The 24,431-nt window shown below is 42.2% G+C and overlaps 1 non-coding gene across 1 annotated transcript; it reads right to left on the bottom strand.

Moving 5' to 3' along the window:
• Positions 1 to 2,499: 2,499 nt before the first annotated feature.
• Positions 2,500 to 2,574, bottom strand: Trnas-cga. Its single transcript has one exon. It is a non-coding gene; the product is annotated as a tRNA-Ser (tRNA).
• Between the last annotated feature and the right edge of the window lie 21,857 nt (positions 2,575 to 24,431).

The following is a 24,431-nucleotide window of genomic DNA, read 5'->3' on the forward strand; positions in this document are numbered from 1 at the left end:
GAGATACTGGCAGAAGTGAGGCTGTGAGGACGGGCCGTGAGTCGTGCTTGGGTAGCTCAGTTGGTGGAGCACTTTCCCGCGAAAGGCATAGGTCCCGAGTTCGAGTCTCGGTCCGGCACACAGTTTTAATCTGCCAGGAAGTTTCACATCAACGCACACTCTGCTGCAGAGTGAAAATCTCATTCTGGAGTTGTCATAAAGTTTTAACACTGGAAAAAATCAAGCTGCGGTAATGAAAGTTGATGATGGCGCTAATCCTCATGTGTACAGATTGATTCCGTGATCACGCTATAAAATTTCAGGGATGATGGATTAGGTAAATGAATCAATTTGAGATAAGCGGCCATGGATCGGGAACGACCGAGTCGAAAGATATAAGCAAAAGTCCTTATGATACGTCTGACTGCAGACCTAGACGGCCGGGGTGGCCGAGCGGTTCTAGGTGCTACAGTCTGGACCCGCGCGACCGCTACGGTCGTAGGTTCGAATCGTGCCTCGGGCATGGATGTGTGTGATGTCCTTAGGTTAGTTAGGTTAAAGTAGTTCTAAGTTCTAGGGGACTGATGACCTTAGAAGTTAAGTCCCATAGTGCTCAGAGCCATTTGACCCATTTTTGAACTGCAGACCTCTTACACTGTAAATTCTTTGCTTTGCTTATTTTGAGAGGAGTTAGTATGGGCCGAAAGAAGAATAAATATGCAGTAAACATGAACTCTAAATAATATAGTCTATCTTAAGAGCAATAAGCACTTGTTCATCTTTGCTACTTTGGAATACATCTCTTCTGCTCAACAAGTGAGCAGCTCTTAAGGTATAATAAATTTTCAAGAGACCAGAACACATCGCTCGTGCGAAACTGAGCTAGCCGTTTTTTTCAAATCGTTCAAATGGCTCTGAGCACTATGGGACTTAACATCTGAGGTCATCAGTCCCCTAGAACTAAGAACTATTTAAACCTAACTAACCTAAGGACATCGCACACATCCATGCCCGAGGCAGGATTCAAACCTGCGACCGTAGCGGTCGCGCTGTTCCAGACTGAAGCGCCTAGAACCGCTCGGCCACACCGGCCGGCTGCCGTTTTCTCACATGATATACTGCTAACTATGGATGGAGGGCAACAGGCAGATTCCATATTTCTAGATTTCCGGAAAGCGTTTAACACTGCAGGCTGTTGAAGAAGGTAAGTGCGTATGGAATAAGTTCGCAGATATGTGAGTGGCTCGAAGATTTCTTAAGTTATAGAACTGAGTGTGTTGTCCATCAGTGTGCTCATCGGAGACAAGGGTATCGTCAGGAGTGCCCCAGGGAGGTGGGGTAGGACCGCTGTTGTCCTCTATATACATAAATGATTTGGCGGACAGAGTGGGCAGGAATCTGCGGTTGTCTGCTGATGATGCTGTAGCGTACGTTAAGGTGTCGGAGTAGAGTGATTGTAGGAAGGTACAAAATGACATAAACTATAATATAATATTATTTCTAATTGGTGTGATGAATGGCAACTGGCTCTACATATAGAAAAACATCCGGATACAGCTCGTTTAAATGTCTGGGGGTAACGTTGCAAAGCGATGTGAAAGGGAATCAGAATGTGAGGATTGTGGCAGCGAAAACGAATGGTCGACTTCGGTTTATTGGGAGAATTCTAGGAAAGCGTGGTTCACCTGTAAAGGAGATCGCACATAGAATGTTAGTGCGACATATTCTAGAGTACTGCTCGGGTGTTTGCAGTCCGTACCAAGTCGGATTAAAGGAAGATATCGAAGTAATTCAGAGGCGGGTTGCTAGAATTGTTACTGGTAGATTTGAACAATAGGCAGGTGGCACGAAGATGCTTCAGGAATTCAAATGGGACTCAGTTGAGGGAAGGCCACATTCTTTTCGAGCAAAACTATTGAGAAAATTTAGAGAACCGACATTTGAGACTGACTGCAAGGCCGATTCTGTTGCCTCTAAGATACACTGCGCATAATGGCCACGAAGATAAGATAGCAGAAATTAGGGCTCATACGGAGTCATATAGACAGTCATTGTTTCCTCGTTCTGTTTACGTCTGGAACATGAAAGGAAATGACTAGTAATGGTACGGGGTACCGTCACCAAGGGCCGTAATGTGGATTGCAGAGTATCTATGTAAATGTAGATGCATGCATTTTAGACCCTATACGTAATAAACAACTTTCCTCGGTTTCTCTTCTTTTTGCCCATATTACCTCGTCCCAAAACATGAAAAGCAAAGAGGGTGCAGTAGAATAGGTTCACTGTCAGATGTACCAGAACGATTTTCGCTTGTAACTTTCGTCTCGGTCGTTTCCGGACCAGGGTCCTTTACCTCAAACTAATACGTTTACCCTTCGCCATTATTTCTGGTAATTTGTAGTAGCTTCATGGAATCACCTGTATATTTCCCGTTAAATGAGAGACGTGTTCCCAGAATGATATTTTCACTCTGCAGCGGAGTGTGCGCTGATATGAAACTTCCTGGCAGATTAAAACTATGTGCCGGACCGAGACTCGAACTCGGGACCTTTGCCTTTCGCGGGCAACTGCTCTACCAACTGAGCTACCCAAGCACGACTCACGCCCCATTCTCACAGCTTTACGTCTGCCAGTACCTCGTCTCCGCTGGCCGCGGTGGCCGTGCGGTTCTAGGCGCTCCAGTCCGGAGCCGCGGTGCTGCTACGGTCGCAGGTTCGAATCCTGCCTCGGGCATGGGTGTGTGTGATGTCCTTAGGTTAGTTAGGTTTAAGTAGTTCTAAGTTCTAGGGGACTAATGACCACAGCAGTTGAGTCCCATAGTACTCAGAGCCATTTGAACCATTTGAACCTCGTCTCCTACGTTCCAAACTTTACAGAAGCTCTCCTGCGAAACTTGCAGAACTAGCACTCCTAAAAGTAAGGATATTGGTAGTGCACTTGCCCGCGAAAGGCAAAGGTCCCGAGTTCGAGTCTCGGTCCGGCACACAGTTTTAATCTGCCAGGAAGTTTCATATGAGAGACATGTTTTCCAAATACAGATCACGTGGTGGTGAACTTGGTTGTTGAAGTCTATATTTTGGCTCTTCAAGTGACGTTCAGTCTCGAGAATCACGTCGTTGTCATTCTGGAATCGCGCTTCCGCGCAATGGTTTCTTCATCTGAGGAAAGAGGAAGAGTACACTAGATGTAATGAGAACACGGGGATAGGGGAAGGGGTGGAGAGTGGGGCGGGGGGGGGGGGGGGGAGGCGGAGAGGTGAGGCAGAATTTGACAGCGCGAAGAAGAACCCACATGTTTCACTGTACTCTGAGCAGAGTGAACCGGGGCGTCGTTGGGCTTCGTCTTGGCAGCCTCCTATGATCCCTGGAGCTTTCAACCAGTAAGCACTTGACTGCTCAAAAAACACACATCATCTAGCCTAATTGTGTTTCAGTCTTCGCCTATTTCGGTAGTAGTGAATGCACATGTTTCCTCTGACGGCTTTGTTCCTTTGTAATGGGTTGTAGTGATACATACAGGAGTAAGCGTTGCTCATTAGGTGACTAAGGAAGTCATCTGCATCTGCCCGACATACGTGCAACATTTCTGCTGCATCATTAATGTGAATGAGCAGTCGTGGAACCCAGCAGGCGGCGATCCATGCAACGTTCATAATGTCGTGCAACAGTCTGAAAGCTGACCCATGTATGATTTTCACTTGTTGCAATATCGCCTCGACTGTGATACGTCGATCGTAGAGCATCAGATAATCCACGTCTCTTAAGATTCTCCGTTCTTCACAGAGATATGACTGCCACTTCGTTTTACGTCGCTCATGCTTGATTTACCACACAGGAAGTATATCTGCCAGGTAATCATTGTGTCTACCAGCTTAGCATGTGTCGTTGCTACTACTTTTAACCTTGAAATGCAGAAAAGGAATTACTGTAGGACTGTCCACGGCATCCTTGGGCTGAGCCGCTCCGTTTTCTGTCCTCTAGCGGCGTGCTACGGTACCGGGACTGTGGCGTGAATCTATCAGTATGTACCAGAACTGCAGACATGTACCTATAACCAAATTAAATGCGCAACTAGTTTTTTTCTAGGTTATAATTCGTGGCTATCTCTCCCTGCTAACTTAGGAAAATACCCTGTATGTATAAGGCGTGAAGCAGGGAAACTGTTTTTTCCTCACTCTTTTTCGCCCTGCTGCTGGCTACGGTCTTTGTCATTAACCATCTGAAAAATATTGTGATACTTGCTGGATAGTGTTCCGTGTTTCACACAGCACTTACTGATATTGTAGCCAGATTAATTTACAATCTGAACAATATCATTTACGAAGTATCTGTACGCTGTAGAAGTTTGTCTATTTAATATATTCAAGCCTTGAATTTCATCACGTTACTCACACTTAACAATACTGGCCTAAAAAAATTCGTGAAATTGTTTATAGAACTGTATGTACTATTCTGCTGTAGAGCACATCGAAACTTCTAAGTTATCACTTAAATTGCTCAATGCAACTGAACCTTCTTAAACTGGTGAGTGGAACTGAACCTACTGTCTCTTTACTTGTTTTTATCATTTCACTGACCTACAGAATTTTCCCTGACAAATACAGCTAAAATTTAGTCTATTCATTTATTACCCACAATATACAAACGCAACGCAATCTGACGGTAAATAATTAACACATAAAAATGACCCTGAATTATCAGATATCCTAACAATAACCCATACATTTCTTAAGTCACTTACCTCACAGAAAATCTTCATTACACGAACTACAGCAATAACAGCAAGCAGTAACTACAGCGAACTAAATAAAATGGTTCTAACTACTGTAGGCTCTAACTACTAATAGACATGTGATTAGCGAAAGAAAGATTTTGTTGCTGAGCAAACGATGTATTTAGCGGATTTTATCTTAACCCTCTTAACCCTGGAATGCTACCCAAGAATTTTTGACGATCACTGCTACCCATTCGTCGATTCGACGAACACCACCAATTTTCATACGTATAATCAACAGTAACAGCAGTTTATGTAGATTTGCGCCTCGGAATGTATGTAATACTCGTTTACAATCAATAACATATCAAAATTTCAAAATAATTAGGGTTCAAACGAGGACTAGTATGGGCATATAGGTAAAGAACTATTTCAGAAGTAGGTTTGGTTCGATGTTTATTAATGTAAGAGCAAACAATTAAATTCCCTCTGTCTTTTGGGCAACAATCACTAGAAAATCTGTAAGAAAAGTATAATATAACTATCTTACAGTAAGCATTACAATAGATTCCATTGTAACAATCAGAGTAATAGTGTAAGAATAAAAGTAACACATTACTATGTAGAGATTTAGAAACAAAAAAAACACATATTCTTCAGGTGTACTTTACATACCACTACAGCCAATCAGTCTCGGAAAACTACGAGTACACAGATACCACATATATATATCAGACCTCACAAAGAAGCCAAACAATCTCCACAAAGCATGTGTTTATGATCCCCACAAATATTTTTATTGTACTTTTCGCATATTAATTTTTTCATTCTTGTGTTTTTTCTAAGGACAGTATGCACATATTTTTCTGTCGCCATGAAGACGACTAGGTTGTTGGATAGTTTGTTGGTGGCTATTATCAGCTGGTTGCATAACATTCAGGCATCTGCATATCATACTGTTGAGCAATTGTGGGATTGGTTGTGTGAGTCGAATGTGCATCCAAGGCGACATCAATTCATCAGCCAATGTCATGGCGAATGCAAACTTTGTAGATGCTCTTTGGTTATTCGGAAGATTGGCAGCCGGCCGCGGTGGTCTAGCGGTTCTAGGCGCTCAGTCCGGAGCCGCGCGACTGCTACGGTCGCAGGTTCGAATCCTGCCTCGGGCATGGATGTGTGTGATGTCCTTAGGTTAGTTAGGTTTAAGTAGTTCTAGGGGACTGATGACCATAGATGTTAAGTCCCATAGTGCTCAGAGCCATTTGAACCATTTGAGCCAAGATTGGCAACATAGATGACATAGGAGTTGTGAATAGCTATGTTCACCATGTTATAGAAGAGGGAGAGGGGCCAACGTCTAGTTTTTCTACCACAATTCATATTACTGCACACTTGGTCCAAGGTATCCACTGATCCTTTTGTAGAATTATAATTCATTACAGTTTGTGGTTTGCCAGTTTCTTCATTTATGCTGTTGTCATAATGCTTCGTAGAAATAAGAATAATCATTTTATTTTTCCTGGTTGGTTTGAACGAAACTGCGGTGATGTTCTCGGAAAACAAGAAGCAGCTTTAGCCGGGGCCCCTATTCATGAACTTGGTATCTGTAAAATTCTTCGGTAGTTCTCGCTTATTTTTCTGTATTGTCCCAAGCATAGTTATTACATGACTGGTGAGTAAGGTCTTTGCAAGAGGTATGCTACTGAACCAGTTGTCACACGTCAAGTTACGGTAAGAAGTGCTCAGAGGCTCCACAAGTTTAGTAGTGACGAATTCGCTGAAGGACATTTCTCTTGGGAGCGTTGTTTTGACGGAGTATATTTCAGTACTGAACATGTAGCTTTTTGAATGATCGCATATCATGAAAACTTTAACCCCGTACTTATTGGGTTTCGTTGGAAGGTACATCTTTAAAGGACAACGGCCTCGAAATTCAACCAGCTGCTCGTCAATAGTAACATGAGGGCTTGGTCTGTAGTTGCTTTTACAATTTATAAGGAATGGGTTCCATATTGGAGACATGAGGGCCAATCTGTCTATCTTTCGCCTTTCTGCTCTCGATTCTTTGTCATCGAATCGCAAGCAATTTATGAGAAACTTGAATCTTGATGATGACATTGCGGCGCGATATCTTTCTCCGGACCTCGTTGTATCAAACAGAACGTCAACTGACAAGTGAGTGTCCTTTTTAGCAGCACTCGTCACAAGCAATCCAAACAGGGATTCGAATTCAGCATTTGTCACTTCTTTTGTGAAGCTAGGCGAATCTTTGTATTGAGAACGTTGTGTGCTTATTTCATCGTTGGTGTAAGTAATCATTGCAGCCAACATATTTGAAGTAAACAATAAATGAAAGCACTGACGTGGACTTTGTGAATTTTTCGCGTGACCTGCAGGGCCTGGAGTGAAGTGAATCACATTCCTCTTCGGCGTTTTTCCCGGTTGTTTGATAGATGTTGTCTTCCAGCTGTAGCTACCACCTTTCCAGGTACTAACAAGGGGAGGCCGCCAATTGTGAAATTCAGATTCGATTCATACTGCGCATAATAACAGCTCATGGCCAGAGGTGTAATGTGGCAAAGCACCAAGATGCACTTCTCAGCCGTTGTCGAGAAAATCGACAGTTAAAAGAAACCGTTGCAGTGAAATACTCTCTACGATTAATAATTTTCTGCAGCGTCGTGGCGCAGCGGTAAGCGCTCGGGTTCGTAATCAGAAGGTCGCCGGATCGAATCTCTCACCATGCAACCTTTTTTTTTTAGTATTTGTTTTTTGTAATTCAAATATGTATATATATATATATATATATATATATATATATATATATATATATATATATATATATATCGTGGGGTCTCTACTCTAATTCGAACGTTTGACTTACACTATACGTATTCGTTTCGGAATATCGTTTCTACGTCTTCCGTTAACTACACGTGTAAACATTATGAAGACAATTAATAACATTTTTGAAATACAACTTTGTTTGCGGAAAACTAATCATGTTCGAAGTCCCCAGTTTTTCCACGACAAACGACTTTCAACAACTTATTATATGCATAATTGTTGCAACTGATTGCCGGGAATTATATATATATATATATATATATATATATATATATATATATATATATATATATATATATATGAATTACAAAAACAAATATTAAAAAAAATTGCATTGCGCGAGATTTGATCCGGCGACATTCGGATTACGAACCCGAGCGCTTACCGCTGGGCCACGACGCTGTACGAAATCATAAATCGTAGAGAGTATTTCACCGCAACGGTTTCTTTTAACTGTCGATTTTCTCGACAACGGCTGAGAAGTGCATCTTGGTGCTTTGCCACATTACACCTCTGGCCATGAGCTTTTATTATGCGCAGTATGAATCGAATCTGAATTTCACAATTGGCGGCCTCCCCTTGTAAGAGTTTCACTCTTCTCAGGTGACACAAGAGGTGACGTAATGGTTGAGCCGTTAGTTTCAGATACCCTTTTTTTATGACGCCCTGTTCGTTTGTTTTTCTGCATGGATTCAGAAGTTGAGGTTGAGGCTTGAATGATGTGGTTTGCAATTTCCTGTTCCACGCCGTCGATGAGTCGACGATTGGTCTCATCTCCATCTGACTCTGAACTCGAGGAAGGCTCATAGTTAGGGTCGGCCTCTTCTGACATGTTCAACTCATCTTCAGAGTCCTCTTCCTCCGACGACAGCACGTCGCCTAAATATTCTCCCAAAAGCGCTCTAATTTCGTCATCATCCAAGCATCTTCTACTCGAAGCCATGTTCTATAGACAAAATGGAAAGTGTTGTTCTTACTACCAAAATATGTGACGAATTTACTAATGGAACTACACTACTTGTAGTAAATGTGCGCTGTTACTGCTACCCCTTCGTCATATGAATGAAGGAATTTTATTCTGTAATGCTACCCATTAGTCGCTCCGACGAATATGGTTTCTTCTCTTACTGGTGCTCATTCGTCGTATCGACGAACCGACATCTAAACTACTGAAGGAAACTCACGAGGGGGTGCATACCGCCGACTGTTCGTGCCAAGGTCACGTAGACTACTAATCACTCGAAGCATAGCTGAGCGCGCACGACGCTAGGCAGTGGTATTGTGGCTCAGTACGGTAAACATCCTTGCGTGTTCGTCGCATCGACGAAGGGTACCATTCCACGGTTAATCATGTGACATCCAGCTCCAAAAATTATGTAATCGTCAATAATACCATTTCCCAAGCATTAGCAAATACATCTACCATCCAACCAGTACTAAATCTCCATGAATGACACACGTCCAAACTGACCGTCCGCGCGGGCACTGCTAACCTCCATCACCGCTATTAACACTCAACTGCGAGTCCGACCAGCCGCACAGTCTCTTACTGAGGGCGCACAGCGCTTTCAGTGATGTTAATGCAGTCTATGTCGCTGCCAACATAGAAACATATAATAATAATAATAATAATAATATTACATGTAGAGTAGAATAACATTGCTGCATCTAATTTGTATCATACTAGGACCCACTAATGTAGTTAGGTAGTGGGTTATAATGTATAATGTAATGTATTGAATAAAGAATTTTTTTTTTTTAAAAAAAAAAAAAAAACATATAAACAGGCTATTTACAACGTCACAGTGCGACTGCCTGCCTCTCTGTCGCGCGCGTTCTTCTCACAAGGGAACCTCCCCATCGCACCCCCCTCAGATTTAGTTATAAGTTGGCACAGTGGATAGGCCTTGAAAAACTGAACACAGATCAGTCGAGAAAACAGGGAGAAGTTGTGTGAAACTATGAAAAAAATAAGCAAAATATACAAACTGAGTAGTCCATGTGCAAGATAGGCAACTTCAAGGGGAGTATGAGCTCATGAGCGCCGTGGTCCCGCGGTTAGCGTGAGCAGCTGCGGAACTAGTGGTCCTTGGTTCAAGTCTTCCCTCGAGTGAAATGTTTAATTTTTTATTTTGAGACAATTATTATCTGTCCGTCCGATGCGAGGTAACTGCGCCGTAGTATGGGGACGCTACACCTAAACAAACATGGAAACACACGACCCTCAGTCGACTACAGCGCACGGAAGAGAGTATTCTTGCTAACGTGACTCTTTGACTTGCAGTTGACTGTTCGCTACTTTTGAGGAGAGTGCTTTAAATACGTGAGATGTATTCCGTGGGCAATATAAGTCCAGTAAATATGGCTCGCGACTTCAATAACAAGGTCAATTAATATTTTCCGAACTGCAGGTTTGCAGACACTAAAGTTATTACAGTGAATAGAGACGTCAATGAACGAACGGACAGATCATAACTTTGCGAAAATAAAGAATGTAAACGTTTCACTCCAGGGAAGACTTGAACGAAGGACCTCTCGTTCCGCAGCTGCTCACGCTAACCACGGGACTCATGAGCTCACATCATCCTTGAAGTTGCCTGTCTTGCGCATGGACTACTAAGTTTGTATATTTTACTTAATTTTTTCATAGTTCCACACAACTTCTTCCTGTTTTCTCGATTGATCTGTGTTCAGTTTTTCAAGGCCTATCCACTGTGCCAACTTATAACTAAATCTGCGATGGGGAGGTTCCCTTGTCAGCAGCAGGAAATGCAATGTTCATCGTAAACAGGGCACACGTCTTACAGCATGTTTACAAGTAACAGCATGCCACGTAAAACATAGATACTTACCATTGTAGGCTCTGCAGAAGTGTCATAACGGCATTTTAAACGCAGTTATTAGGTCTGGACCAAGTGTTTGGGTGTATCATTTCCGACAGAAATACTGCAAGGTCAAAATGAGACGAGCACAATGAAACGTAATCTAGATGCTCTCTTGGGTTGTCAGGACCGCACTAGCAGAGTACGTGTGATTCCTGGAGTATGCCCAGCCGATGTAACTTTAAGATACGTGGCTGCGCCATAATGCGTATGTTGATAACACCTAATCAGGATCTGTGCATTTAAAGCCTACAGAATCACGGACAAAGACAGACTAAAACTATATATAGTAAAAGATCTACAACTTGAGAGGGACGAAATAACCAAAGCTAGAAGAGTACACCATATATTCATGCAATGAAGGATTTCAATATCGGTTGTCTTAGTAGCTGGTGAATTTTCTGGGTCCACGAAACTGTTATATTTCTAACGTTTCGTCCATAGCTGCATTCGAAATCTTCAAAGGCGCTTCTGGTTCCGTTGAGTCTTGCTGACTGAACGACCAGATTTTCTTTCTTTATTGTTATTTCACCCCTCGCTCCATATGGACGGAGGGTGGGGTCTCAGCGGTACAATTCTCCGAACTTCAGCCAGGCGAATTAAAAAGTCTACAATGAGAAGTGCAAACAAAAATTAGGGCTCTTTTCTATTAAAAAATTGACGATGGACGGCTAAGAACAACGGGACTATTCGGTGAAAAGTAGTGAAGCACTCCAATTTCATTTAAAAACTGAAGAACCTGCGCTAGGGTGAGAGATATTGCTGGAGGAGGGAGTATATTCCATAGGGTTGAGAGGTGTGGGTGGTAGATAGGGCTCTGTTAGATGAGAAAACTACAGACATGAGATGTAGGAGCTGAGGTGGGTAGCGAGAAATACAGTCGGTGAGAAAGACAGAGGGGGAGGAGAAGTGTGTCGTGTGGGTACGGCAGTGGTTGCAAGAGGAAAGGGATGGGGATAGATGGAGAGGGAAATGAGAGAGTAGCCCTGATGTGGAGTGGGAGAGATCGGGAAGAGTTAAAGTTGGCACGTTGGATAAATACCGGGGTGGATCTCATTGTCTGGGAGAGAAAATTGGTTGAAGTTGCGTTGATATAGGATATGGTATGTGTGTAGGTGTAGGAACAGAGGGCTGTGATTATGAAGGCGCAGCAGCATACCGGGCTTGGTGATCAGAGGGGAAACAGTGGAGTTGTTGGGAACTAGTTTGAGTACAGTATAGGATAAGCGTAGGTGATCGATTTGGGTGAGGAGGATTGGGAATTTGATGAGATGGTAGAGGATCCAGTTGGGGGAAGGTAAACGGATGTGAAAAGCTAGATGGAGTGTACTGCACTCGAGGATTTGGAGGAACTTACAGAACTTTGATGGGGCCGAGATCGATGCAACATTTCCATGGCAGAGGATGGGACGGACCAAGGCTTTGTAGGTGCAGGGAATAGTGTGGGGCTGTTAGTAGTTTTAGTCTATTGTGGGTATCTGTTGTATGCCTAGTATGTGAGGTTTCCACGTTAGATGCCGGTCGAAGGTTAGTCAAAGATATTTTACTGTGTTACTTAGCCGGTAAGGTGGTTGTAAATAGTAAGGTAGAAGTCATGGAGGTGGAAGGTGAGGATGGTTCGTCCTGTAATTATTGCCTGAGGTTTGGAGGGCTTGATTTTGAGAAGCCATTGGTTACGCCAGGAGGTGAATGGATTGAGGTGGATTTGGAGGGATCTTTGGGATTTCTGGAGTGTAGGGTAGAGTGCGAGGAAAACGGCGTCATCAGCATACTGAACGAGGTGGACTGGTGGGGGTGGTTTGGAGATATCAGCGGCGTAGAGGAGATAGAGGAGAGAAGAGGGGACGGAACCTTGGGTCACTCCTGCAGTGGTATGGAAGGTACAGGTACCGGTATTGTTAATAGTGACAAAGGATGGGAAATTAGACAGGAAAGATGCAATAACGCGGACATAGTTAATTGGAAGAGCGTACCGATGTGTCTGGGGTTTCAAAAGGACACCGGAATGCCATACACGGTCGTAGGCTTTTTGTAGGTCGAGAGAGAGAAAAAATAGCGGATTTACGAGAGTTGAGGTGGTGGGATAGGAGACGAGTGAAGTGCAGGATCTACTCATCAAAGGAGAAATTTGGACGGAAGCCACACTGGTTAACAGGAAGAAGGTGGTGTTGGTTCAAGAGCTGATGTATGAGTCAGGAGGGGATGGAATCGATTGGAGGTCGGAGAGCGACGTAAATAACGTGAAAAGCGGTCATGATTGGCAGAGATAATCCCTGCCAAAGATAAAACTTTACTCTCGAACTGCCGTATGTCAAAGATAAAACTTATCTATCGATTCTGTAGAGTTAATGTCCATTATCATTACGTTTCAAGGCTTTTTGTATTTTGTTAAAATTATCCCCGTGTTTATATATTTCGATGGCTTTTCTATATAACCGTGGATAATAGTTTTTTACTGTAGACCGACGCAAGGTTGAGGTTATTGAGGTTACGCATCCTGACATACGTTTATACGAGAACTCCATCAGTAGTCATCTACAGCCAAAAAGGGATTGTTGTTGAAAGAACCTAAACAATTTTAACCCTATACGCTTTAGAATTTAACATCTGAAGCAGGTTTTCTCCGGAAAAGAATGGCTATTTAGGAAAAGAAATGAACAGAGTTCTGCATTCAAATAATAGCATTCAAGATGAAAAACTCTGGAGGACGAGCGTAGTCTCACTCGTTTCACTAGAACTTAACTGATTCTGTAGGTAAGAATTTACAATAAAATAACTTTAGACCGATTAATAGACCAACGAAGGAAGTATGTCAAGCCGTCAGATCTGTTAGGATGAATACCTTCCTGTTTTGGCATGCGGGACATATAAGATTGTGTGTACGGGCGACAAGGCATACATTGGAACTACAAAGTTAAGCGTGAATATACGTTGGAAGGGACACAAAAGACTTTGGCGAGTAGGGAAAGCAGACCAATCAGCTGTAGCAGAACATGCTGTTCAGTCAGGAAACGATGAATGAAGTTTTCCGAAAACAAAATTTTATCGAAAACGCCGATGTATTATCAAGGGTTATATAGAAGAGCCATAGAAATATACAAACATGAAGTAGAAAAAGCCTTGAAACTTGATGATAAATGGAGAGTAACCCTCTACAGAACTGATAGAGAGGTTTTATCTTTGACAGACAACAGTTTGATACTTAGGTTTTGACAAGGAGTATTTTGGCGATCACGTCCCCATTTGTCGGTATTTACATCACTATACGACGTCCGACTCAGCAGGTGGCAAGAGTCAACAGAATGAGTGCATCTTAAGATTTAGTCCAACTGAATTTCTTCAACCTGAGTCAGGGCATTCATCTCGTCAGTGGTCACAACTCTTAATTGCAAAATTTCCTTTCCAGAAATGTGTGACACGAGGTCACATCGAGAATTCTAAGGTCGAAATATTACTTTGTTGAATTATTACAGACGTTACGTAGCAAGTCTCTTAAGAAGCTTTATGGAACTTTCTAAGAGACCCAGAATTAATGTCCTCAGTTGACACAGCTGCACGTAGCGATTGTAATACAGATCTCTGTAATTTCCTTGCGCGGTCTCTTGTCAGTAGTAAAGGCGAAAGTGGTCGTGAAGCGATTGTGAACGCTGCTCGTGAAGAAATAATGTCCATGTAAGCTCGTAGACAAATGGTCCATGCACAGCAATCCGTGAATCGTATGGGGAATTGGGAGGTAGCATATAATACGAAAAGAACTACAGGTTACCAGTAAGTTCTTTAAGTAGCATTTTTTCGATGTAATTGGGAGACATTCAACAATATGTTTCCGCGCGGGATTAGCCGAGCGGTCTAAGGCGCTGCACTCATGGACTGTGCGGCTGGTCCCGGCGGAGGTTCGAGTCCTCCCTCGGGCATGGGTGTGTGTTTGTGTTTGTCCTTAGGACAATTTAGGTTAAGTAGTGTGTAAGCTTAGGGACTGATGACCTTAGCAGTTAAGTCCCGTAAGATTTCACATACATTTGAACTTTCAACAATATGTTAATTGATTTTCGAATTTTATTAGTGCCTGTTTGTTTGTTTGCAAAGCGTTAATATAAGCAGTGTGTGTAATTAAGTATTAGAATAAGAACAGAAGAAATCAGAACGGACTTAGACAAAGACTCGAGTAGAAGTGAAACACGAAACAGCTGGAGGCTATCGAGCAGGTTAGATAAACTGGAATATTTGTAGAAAAGAAGTAAATTTGTGGTACAGACATGTGCTTAGTTCCCTTTTTTTTTAGTTGCCAGTAAGTTTATACGAATTTTATTTCATTTTATCGCTGACATTGTGCTGTGTTAAACATTTTTTTGTACAAAGACGTTTATGATTGCAGTTTGTAGAATAACGGACTGTGATATAGTACAAGTTCGTGCGTTGAACGACCTGCAAAGTTGAAGAGGGCAGGTCTCGATGAAGTAACAATAAATGTATGATACATAGGGTGAAGTAAAATAAAAAATGAAAAAGAAGCAATTGGAGATAAGTAGCAGCTAAATAATATAACTGTGACAGTTAAAATTTAGTTTCCAAATAACGTGTTTCCACTGATGTCAGCATTTTAAATTTGATCTTGAACGAATTCTGTATTTTAGTATGTTGATATTTTAGATCATGATGATGATCATTATTCATGAGCTACTTGTCAAACTAGATGAAGGGCCGCTGCAGACTTTTCCACGCATCATGGCCTTTCGCTACACATGTCCATCCCGTTCCTACATGTTTTCTTACGTCATCTACCCCATTTCCGGTAGGTCGCTTTCTGTTAGTTGCTTACGCATTTCAGAGACCCCTTTGAATGATTTTTCTTATCAAAATGATGAGGAAAGATTTAGATTACAGGAAACGAATTCATAATTCGTTTTAACAGTAATGAACATATCACTTTACAGCCTATTCGTGCAACTACTTTCATTAACTAAGTTATATCTGACTTTTTGTGATATTGGGAAAATGATCAAACATTTTTGCAGATTTATATTTAACTGACTTGTGAGCCACTGATAGCTTAAATAATGGGTTACAAGGGGAATGTAGTCAAATTAAATCGGGTGATGCTGAGGGGATTAGATTAGGAAATGAGACACTTAAAGTAGTAAAGGAGTTTTGCTATTTAGGGAGTAAAATAACTGATGATGGTCGAAGTAGAGAGGATATAAAATGTAGACTGGCAATGGCAAGGAAATCGTTTCTGAAGAAGAGAAATTTGTTAACATCGAGTATAGATTTAAGTGTCAGGAAGTCGTTTCTGAAAGTATTTGTATGGAGTGTAGCCATGTATGGAAGTGAAACATGGACGATAACCAGTTTGGACAAGAAGAGAATAGAAGCTTTCGAAATGTGGTGCTACAGAAGAATGCTGAAGATAAGGTGGGTAGATCACGTAACTAATGAGGAGGTATTGAATAGGATTGGGGAGAAGAGAAGTTTGTGGCATAACTTGACTAGAAGAAGGAATCGGTTGGTAGGACATGTTTTGAGGCATCAAGGGATCACAAATTTAGCATTGGAGGGCAGCGTGGAGGGTAAAAATCGTAGAGGGAGACCAAGAGATGAATACACTAAGCAGATTCAGAAGGATGTAGGTTGCAGTAGGTACTGGGAGATGAAGAAGCTTGCACAGGATAGGGTAGCATGGAGAGCTGCATCAAACCAGTCTCAGGATTGAAGACCACAACAACAACAACAGGGTCATTTGTGCTTCTGATTTGTATTCTCCTGAAATTGTGATGAGTTATTCATGACAAATCCCATTAGCGAAGATACAATTTGTGAAGGCGTAGTTAAAATGACTATTCCTTGAAAAGTGGGGTACAAGATGACTATGGATTGTAAAGGACCAGGACAGCACGATTCGGGAGTGGGCGGAATGGACGAAGTAAACTGTCAGTGTGAACAGGAGACAGAAAATCCAAGAAAATGTCTGCTTCATATTCCACATACACGACACAAAGGATCCTTCAAGAAGAGAGCCCCATGTTCCAAGCTCATGAGCAACGGCGTGCATAGCCAGAAGTTAAGAGATGTTAAAAGGAAAAGTGATATTTCATGCTGACTGCGGAATAATAGAAAGAGTCTGAGGCAGTGACGCAAAGAATAAAGCCGTCTGCCTTGAAGGACGACCAACTCACAAGAGCGCAGAGGTTGGGGGGGGGGGGGGGGGGCGGGGGGGAGCCATCTGCAGTGAACACAGGGGCAGACGAGAGAATGCTAAAATACGAGAGACGGAAACACTAAGTATTATACTTACTGCTTTTGTGCAGTCATTACTTTCTTTCTAAGTGATGAGTTATCACAAAATATTGTTCCATAAGAAATTATTGAGAGGAAAATATGTTAGGAGGATGATTCGTTTTTTTCCACGATTAGAAATTATACGAACAGCAGTTATGAACAGAGAAACACTGTGGAACATAATGTCTCTATGAGCATATCGATTTCACCGCAAATTCTGTTAATGGTCTACACACAACACCGAAATTGTCATATACATGAAAAATCCTTCACAAAGCCAACAAACACAAATGGAAAATGGAAATGAGCGTTTGGCGTCATTGACCGGGAGGTCCGGCCGCCTTGGTGCAGGTCTTACTACATTCGACGCCACATTGGGCGACCTGTGCGCCGGATGGGGATGAAATGATAATGAAGACAACACAACACCCAGTCCCTAAGCTGAGAAAACCCCCGACCCAGCCGGGAATCGAACGCGGGTCCGTAGGACGGCAATCCGTCACGCTGACCACTCAGCTATCTGGGCGGACACAAACACAAATAAAGGGGTACGAAAAGGATACTATATTTCTTCGACACCCTTCAGAAATATACACAGATGAAGTGGGCAGTAAATTTAATGAGATGAACAAAAAAAAGGAGTATATTTAGTTCGTGACACTTGACTAAATGAAATTTTATATGCAGATGACCTAATCCTTGACTGCAGAGAACGAAGCTCATCTTCAGATTGCAGTCTATAAGATGTAGCAGATAGCTTCTATTTCAAACTAACGTTGTCTGTAGATAAAACGAAAGCGACATCATTCAGGGTGTAGAACCAGTAAGACCTAAAATAATCTTGATAATAGAAATCTTGGGGCAACTAAAATATTTTAAATATGTAGGATGGAGCATCACTTTTAAAAATAACCCTGACATGGACCCAAAATTAAATAAATTTACTTCCATAAATGGAAAATTGTTAAACGTTTGCAAAATGAAGTCAGAAAAGAACCTCAACTGATGTTTTATGAAACCTTAGCTGTACCAGCCCTTACTTATGGAAGTGAAGCACAGGCAACACTAAGACGCTAAGAATGAAGAGTACTAGTTCAAGAAAAGGGATTTCTAAGAAGAGTGGAAGGAAGTACAAAAGAAGATCATAAAAGAAATGAGGATACAAGGAAATATTTAGGAATATATAATCTAAAATAAGAAATAAAGAAAAATAGGAAAAAGTGAAAGGAACATGTACATCGTACGAATGGAGAAAGGGTCCCAGTAAAGGCTTTCAATTAGAAAAACAACGTAGGGAGACCACCCAACAGATGGACTGCCGAAACAAGCAGTTTGTGTTGTACTGTATGTTAACCGGGGACCTATAACCGACGGACAGATTCGGTCCCTGCCGCAGCCGCAGTGGTCCACAACCTCACGACGACTACCGCAGTCCATTTCACCCTTCTGCCGCCCCACACCGAACCACTCTTTCAGGGTTATTGTGCGGTTCGGCCCTCGGCAGACCCCCGTCCAGGGAACATCTCAGACCAGACGAGAGTAACCCCTATGTCTGTGTGGTAGAGTAATGGTGGTGTACGCGTACGTGGAGAACTTATTTGCGCAGCAATCGCCGACATAGTGTATGTTGTTGTTGTTGTGGTCTTCAGTCCTGAGACTGGTTTGATGCAGCTCTCCATGCTACTCTATCCTGTGCAAGCTTCTTCATCTCCCAGTACTTACTGCAACCTAGGGCCTTCTGAATCTGCTTAGTGTATTCATCTCTTGGTCTCCCCCTACGATTTTTACCCTCCACGCTGCCCTCCAATACTAAATTGGTGATCCCTTGATGCCTCAGAACACGTCCTACCAACTGATCCCTTCTACTAGTCAAGTTGTGCCACAAACTCCTCCCTAGTTCTGTTCAATACCTCCTCATTAGTTATGTGATCTACCCATCTAATCTTCAGCATTCTCCTATAGCACCACATTTCGAAAGCTTCTATTCTCTTCTTGTCCAAACTAGTTATCGTCCATTTTTCACTTCCATACATGGCTACACTCCCTACAAATACTTTCAGAAATGACTTCCTGACACTTAAATCTATACTCGATGTTAACAAATTTCTCTTCTTCAGAAACGCTTTCCTTGCCATTGCCAGTCTACGTTTGATATCCTCCCTACTTCGACCATCATCAGTTATTTTGCTCCCCAAATAACAAAACTCCTTTACTACTTTAAGTGTCTCATTTCCTAATCTAATACCCTCAGCATCACCCGACTTAATTCGACTACATTCCATTATCCTCGTTTTGCTTTTGTTGATGTTCATCTTATATCCTCCCTTCCAGACACCATCCATTCCGTTCAACTGCTCTTCCAAGTCCTTTGCTGTCTCTGACAGAATTACAATGTCATCGGCGAACCTCAAAGTTTTTATTTCTTCTCCATGGATTTTAATACCTACTCCGAATTTTTCTTTTGTTTCCTTTACTGCTTGCTCAATATACAGATTGAATAACATCGGGGAGAGGCTACAACCCTGTCTTACTCCCTTCCCAACCACTGCTTCCCTTTCTTGTCCCTCGACTCTTATAACTGCCATCTGGTTTCTGTACAAATAGTAAATAGCCTTTCGCTCCCTGTATTTTACCCCTGCCACCTTTAGAATTTGAAAGAGAGTATTCCAGTCAACATTGTCAAAAGCTTTCTCTAAGTCTACAAATGCTAGAAACGTAGGTTTGCCTTTCCTTAATCTTTCTTCTAAGATAAGTCGTAAGGTCAGTATTGCCTCACGTGTTCCAGTATTTCTACGGAATCCAAACTGATCTTCCCCAAGGTCGGCTTCTACTAGATTTTCCATTCGTCTGTAAAGAATTCGAGTTAGTATTTTGCAGCTGTGACTTATTAAACTGATTGTTCGGTAATTTTCACATCTGTCAACACCTGCTTTCTTTGGGATTGGAATTATTATATTCTTCTTGAAGTCTGAGGGTATTTCGCCTGTTTCATACATCTTGCTGACCAGATGGTAGAGTTTTGTCAGGACTGGCTCTCCCAAGGCCGTCAGTAGTTCCAATGGAATGTTGTCTACTCCGGGGGCCTTGTTTCGACTCAGGTCTTTCAGTACTCTGTCAAACTCTTCACGCAGTATCGTATCTCCCATTTCATCTTCATCTACATCCTCTTCCATTTCCATAATATTGTCCTCAAGTGTATCGCCCTTGTATAGACCCTCTATATACTCCTTCCACCTTTCTGCTTTCCCTTCTTTGCTTAGAACTGGGTTTCAATCTGAGCTCTTGATGTTCATACAAGTGGTTCTCTTATCTCCAAAGGTCTCTTTAATTTTCCTGTAGGCAGTATCTATCTTACCCCTAGTGAGATAAGCCCCTACATCCTTACATTTGTCCTCTAGCTATCCCTGCTTAGCCATTTTGCACTTCCTGTCGACCTCATTATCGAGACGTTTGTACTCCTTTTTGCCTGCTTCATTTACTGCATTTTTATATTTTCTCCTTTGATCAATTAAATTCAATATTTCTTCTGTTACCCAAGGATTTCTACTAGCCCTCGTCTTTTTACCTACTTGATCCTCTGCTGCCTTCACTACTTCATCCCTCAAAGCTACCCATTCTTCTTCTACTGTATTTCTTTCCCCCATTCCTGTCAATTGTTCCCTTATGCTCTCCCTGAAGCTCTGAGGTGTAGCTGAGGTGGAATACGGGGAACCAGCCCGCATTCGCCGAGGCAGATGGAAAACCGCCTAAAAACCACCCACAGACTGGCCGGCTCATCGGACCTCGACACAAGGCCGCAGGGCGGGTTCCTGCCGGGCATCAGGCGCTCCTTCCAAATCCGGAAAGCCGTGCGTTAGACCGCACGGCTAACCGGGCCTGCAAAAATGCTGTTTACCTCATACCTTATGTGAAGAAGAAGAAGAAGCAAAAGCTGCTGAACGTAACTGTTTGAGCAATTCAGTAATATTCATCTTTTATTTCAAGTTTTCATCGATATGTAGTTTTTAAACTCCTGGAATCTGGGAAAGACCTTCATTGGTCCATGCATTCGCCTCGCTGCAAGACCGGCGACCTGCTTTTCATATTCATTACAGTCATAATTACTTCTTCCACTCCAGACTGATCCCTGATCCATCTATTTTTGTATTTCCGTCTCTCCTAGCGATTTCCAACGTTCATCTCTATTTGTTTCTCAACTATAAACTTAGTTTTGAAATTGCTATTTACTTTGCCAGTGGTATCGCAGGCCACTTCTACTTTTCTATTTATATCTTTTTCTGTCCCTGCAGTAGCTACATTCGATTGCCCTTTTTTCTTTTGTGTGTGTTCGTCGTACATTATTTTAGTTATATTATACAAGTCTTACGGCCAATCATGCAATGAAGGCTTTCACGACCGGATGGTACTGTTGTTGATAATTGTTCCGGGTTATATGGCCGTGGTCCATGGAATTCTTCTATTCCTAACGTTTCGTCCAGTACTACGTTGGACATCCTCAGAGGTATGGCTGGTCCTGCTGAGTCCTGCCGACAGTCGGTAGGACCTCTGAGGATGTCCAACGTAGTATTGGACGAAACGTTAGGACTAGAAGAATTCCATGGACCACGACCATATAACCCGGAAGAATTATGTTACGGCCAAAATTATACATATGTCGAAGGAACCCTAAAAATAACTTTTTGAAATAATTAACCAGTGACGTAACCGAACTTGAATAAGCAACACGTGCGAAATATGACTCCTCGAACTGCTAATGTTTCTTGATCGTTGCATCGCTGTTGGTGGTGCTACTGCACAAACGCCCGCAGTGTGTCTGTGATAGACTTCCTCCCTATAGCGTTACATGAAGTTGTTAGTGTATGAAAGTTGTTACTCTATGAAACCTCAGGGGAGGAACTGGCTGGTAGGGTCCTGGTTGTCTGGTCCCATTGTACCACAAAATCGAATACTAGAAAAAAAGGTTTGATGCACCGTTGTAATGCATACGATTGGGTTGACGGTCGTACACGCTGCAGGGTGTATTCATTTCTCACGTATAGAGACATTTCCCCCTCTTCTACCCTGCACCTTTCATGCTGATCTACAAGAAGCCAGACGTGCAGTTCTTACATTGAACTAGGTCTTGGCTTTAGCTCTGCATCTACGAGTAACTGAAGATAAAAAATTCCAACTTTGTGTGCAATACAAATGCTCCTAATGCTGTCAGTATATGAACCTTCTTGATGGAGAGTTGCATCCTCCTTTCCTGTCCGGTACGAGATCGTTCCTCCCGACAGGATGGAACTACTCGGATTGTTTACACGGCTTCGTTTGCGTATCTGGAAACCGTCAGCAGTGACTTTGAGGCGGCGCGGTTCTTTCCGTCCCTTTACGACGAACCTGCACCTACCTGTGAAGATTGTCTCAGCATATCATCAGTAGGGAAGCCGAGCGAAACCTACTGTACTTCGACGTGAACCAGGCTGCAATTAAAGTCACTAATCTACGTTTCGGGAGATAGTTTTCATACGAAATGAAAAATTGGAAATTATATCCTCAATTAATATATTCTGAAACCTAGGTGAACAATTATCTCTGCCAAGCCCGTGCTAGTCTTAACACAGTCACTCACAATCCCTTTCACTCACGTTAGCAAGTTTATGGTGTTGCATTTCCCGAAGACGTAATAGCTACAACAATAGTGATTGTTTTTGATTGATAATGCTCGCCAAAAATTAAGTCTGTCGGTACCAAATGCAGTCGCAGTTTTTAGCCACCGACCTGCTCAATACGCCACGCGGAATATATGCCTTTACTCGTCACAAAATTCACTTAGAAATTCCGAAATTTCTACTCACCCATCGGAATAATTATGCCGTCACTTTACCACACTTTTGATGTATGAAACACTGCTAGATCCGGCAACTTAACATTTCCATCGGAACTACTACTACACACGTCCGAACTGTTTCATGTCTAGGCTCCGACTCCTCTCTAGAATACTCAAAGTCTTCTCTCCCAGCAGAGAAAGGCGCGCGAAGAATATTGCTTTACCATTGGTCAGTTTACTCAACAGCCAATAGCAAAACAACATTCTCCCGCATCAGTCCGCGCTTTTCATCAATAACCAATCGCAAAATAGTAAACTTAACAACTGCACTTTCTACCGACGTAATTATTTAATATGCTGAAGTTTTGCTTATGCATAAAGTTATTTACTATTGTTCTTTATACCTGAATTGACTTTCTCTTATCATAAACGTACTTTACAAAACTATTCTACAAAAATCCCCTTTGTCCATATCCATACTTCTTCGAAATGTTCCCACACTAAATCCCACTACATAACTCGTTAAACAATTATCTACATATTAACATTAATCCTCAGTCACGCATCATTCACACTGCTAAAACACATTTATAACATTTTACATACACAAAAAGACATAATAACACTTTATGAAAATACTAGAACAGTTTATGAAAAACATTCTATTACTTTAGTGCACTCTAGTGGGCACCATCGAAACTAAATCAGTCCCCTATCCAATATTGTCCTCTGTCGGCCGATACATAAACTACGTGCGCGTCCAGCTCTGAGACACATCTCCCACTTAACCGTGTCCAAGGTAGGATCGGTATACGGCGCTACACCTCAACTTACGTAACGTCCCAGATGCTCGAAGTGGACCAACCAAATGTTTGCACGTCCCGTACTATGCCTCTGGGCAGCTGCTCCGAAGTTTTTCGTGACTGAAGAAACACATGATAAAGGTTACTTTGAATCCACATCTTACGTGGCTACTTTTTAAAGGTTACTGTTTTCTACAACACTACCAGCTGTGTGACGGCATGTATCAATGAAAATCTATGCCAGACCGAGACTCGAACCCGGATTTCCCGCTTAACGCGAGTGGTCGCCCTACCATTTGGCTACCCTAGCACGACTCACGGCCGGATCCAAACTTCGATGTGTTGTCAGCCGTGTGTCTACAATCTGTATTTGCACAACCATTATGTACACTACTGGCCATTAAAATTGCTACACCAAGAAGAAATGCAAATGATAAACGGGTATTCATTGGACAAATTTATTATACTATAAACTGACATGTGATTACATTTTCACGCAATTTGGATGCATAGATCCTGAGAAATAAGTACCCAGAACGACCACCTCTGGCCGTAATAACGGCCTTCATACGCCTGGGCATTGAGTCAAACAGAGCTTGGATGGCGTGTGCAGGTACAGCTGCCATGCAGCTACAACACGATACCACAGTTCATCAAGAGTAGTGACTGGCGTATTGTGACGAGCCAGTTGCTCGGCCACCATTGACCAGACGTTTTCAATTGGTGAGAGATTTGGAGAATGTGCTCGTCAGGACAGCAATCTAACAGCCCTGCAGCCAAGCGACTAGCGCGAGGTTTGGTGTTCTCGTAAAGATAAGTTATTTTAGATTATAAAACACATAGATTAGTACTGATTACGTGGTAAATAAGTGTATTAGTGTGCCGTTTAAGTGTACCATTAAAGGTTTCATTTCTCTTTACGTAATATAGCAGAAAACGCGAAAAGACCGTACAGTCGTATTTTCTGTTTACGTTCTGCTGCAGCAAATCTATAGAATTTCGTTTAGTTGTTCCTTGCTCTCTCCAGCAATTTAACTTAGCGTACCTCTTCATTATTTAACTAGCATTTCCGGAAAGTAGCGTAAAGTTTAACTTGTTGTTTCAGAAACTTTGCACTTTTGT

This window comes from Schistocerca piceifrons, chromosome 3 (assembly GCF_021461385.2).
Source record: "Schistocerca piceifrons isolate TAMUIC-IGC-003096 chromosome 3, iqSchPice1.1, whole genome shotgun sequence".
NCBI classification, from domain to species: domain Eukaryota; kingdom Metazoa; phylum Arthropoda; class Insecta; order Orthoptera; family Acrididae; genus Schistocerca; species Schistocerca piceifrons.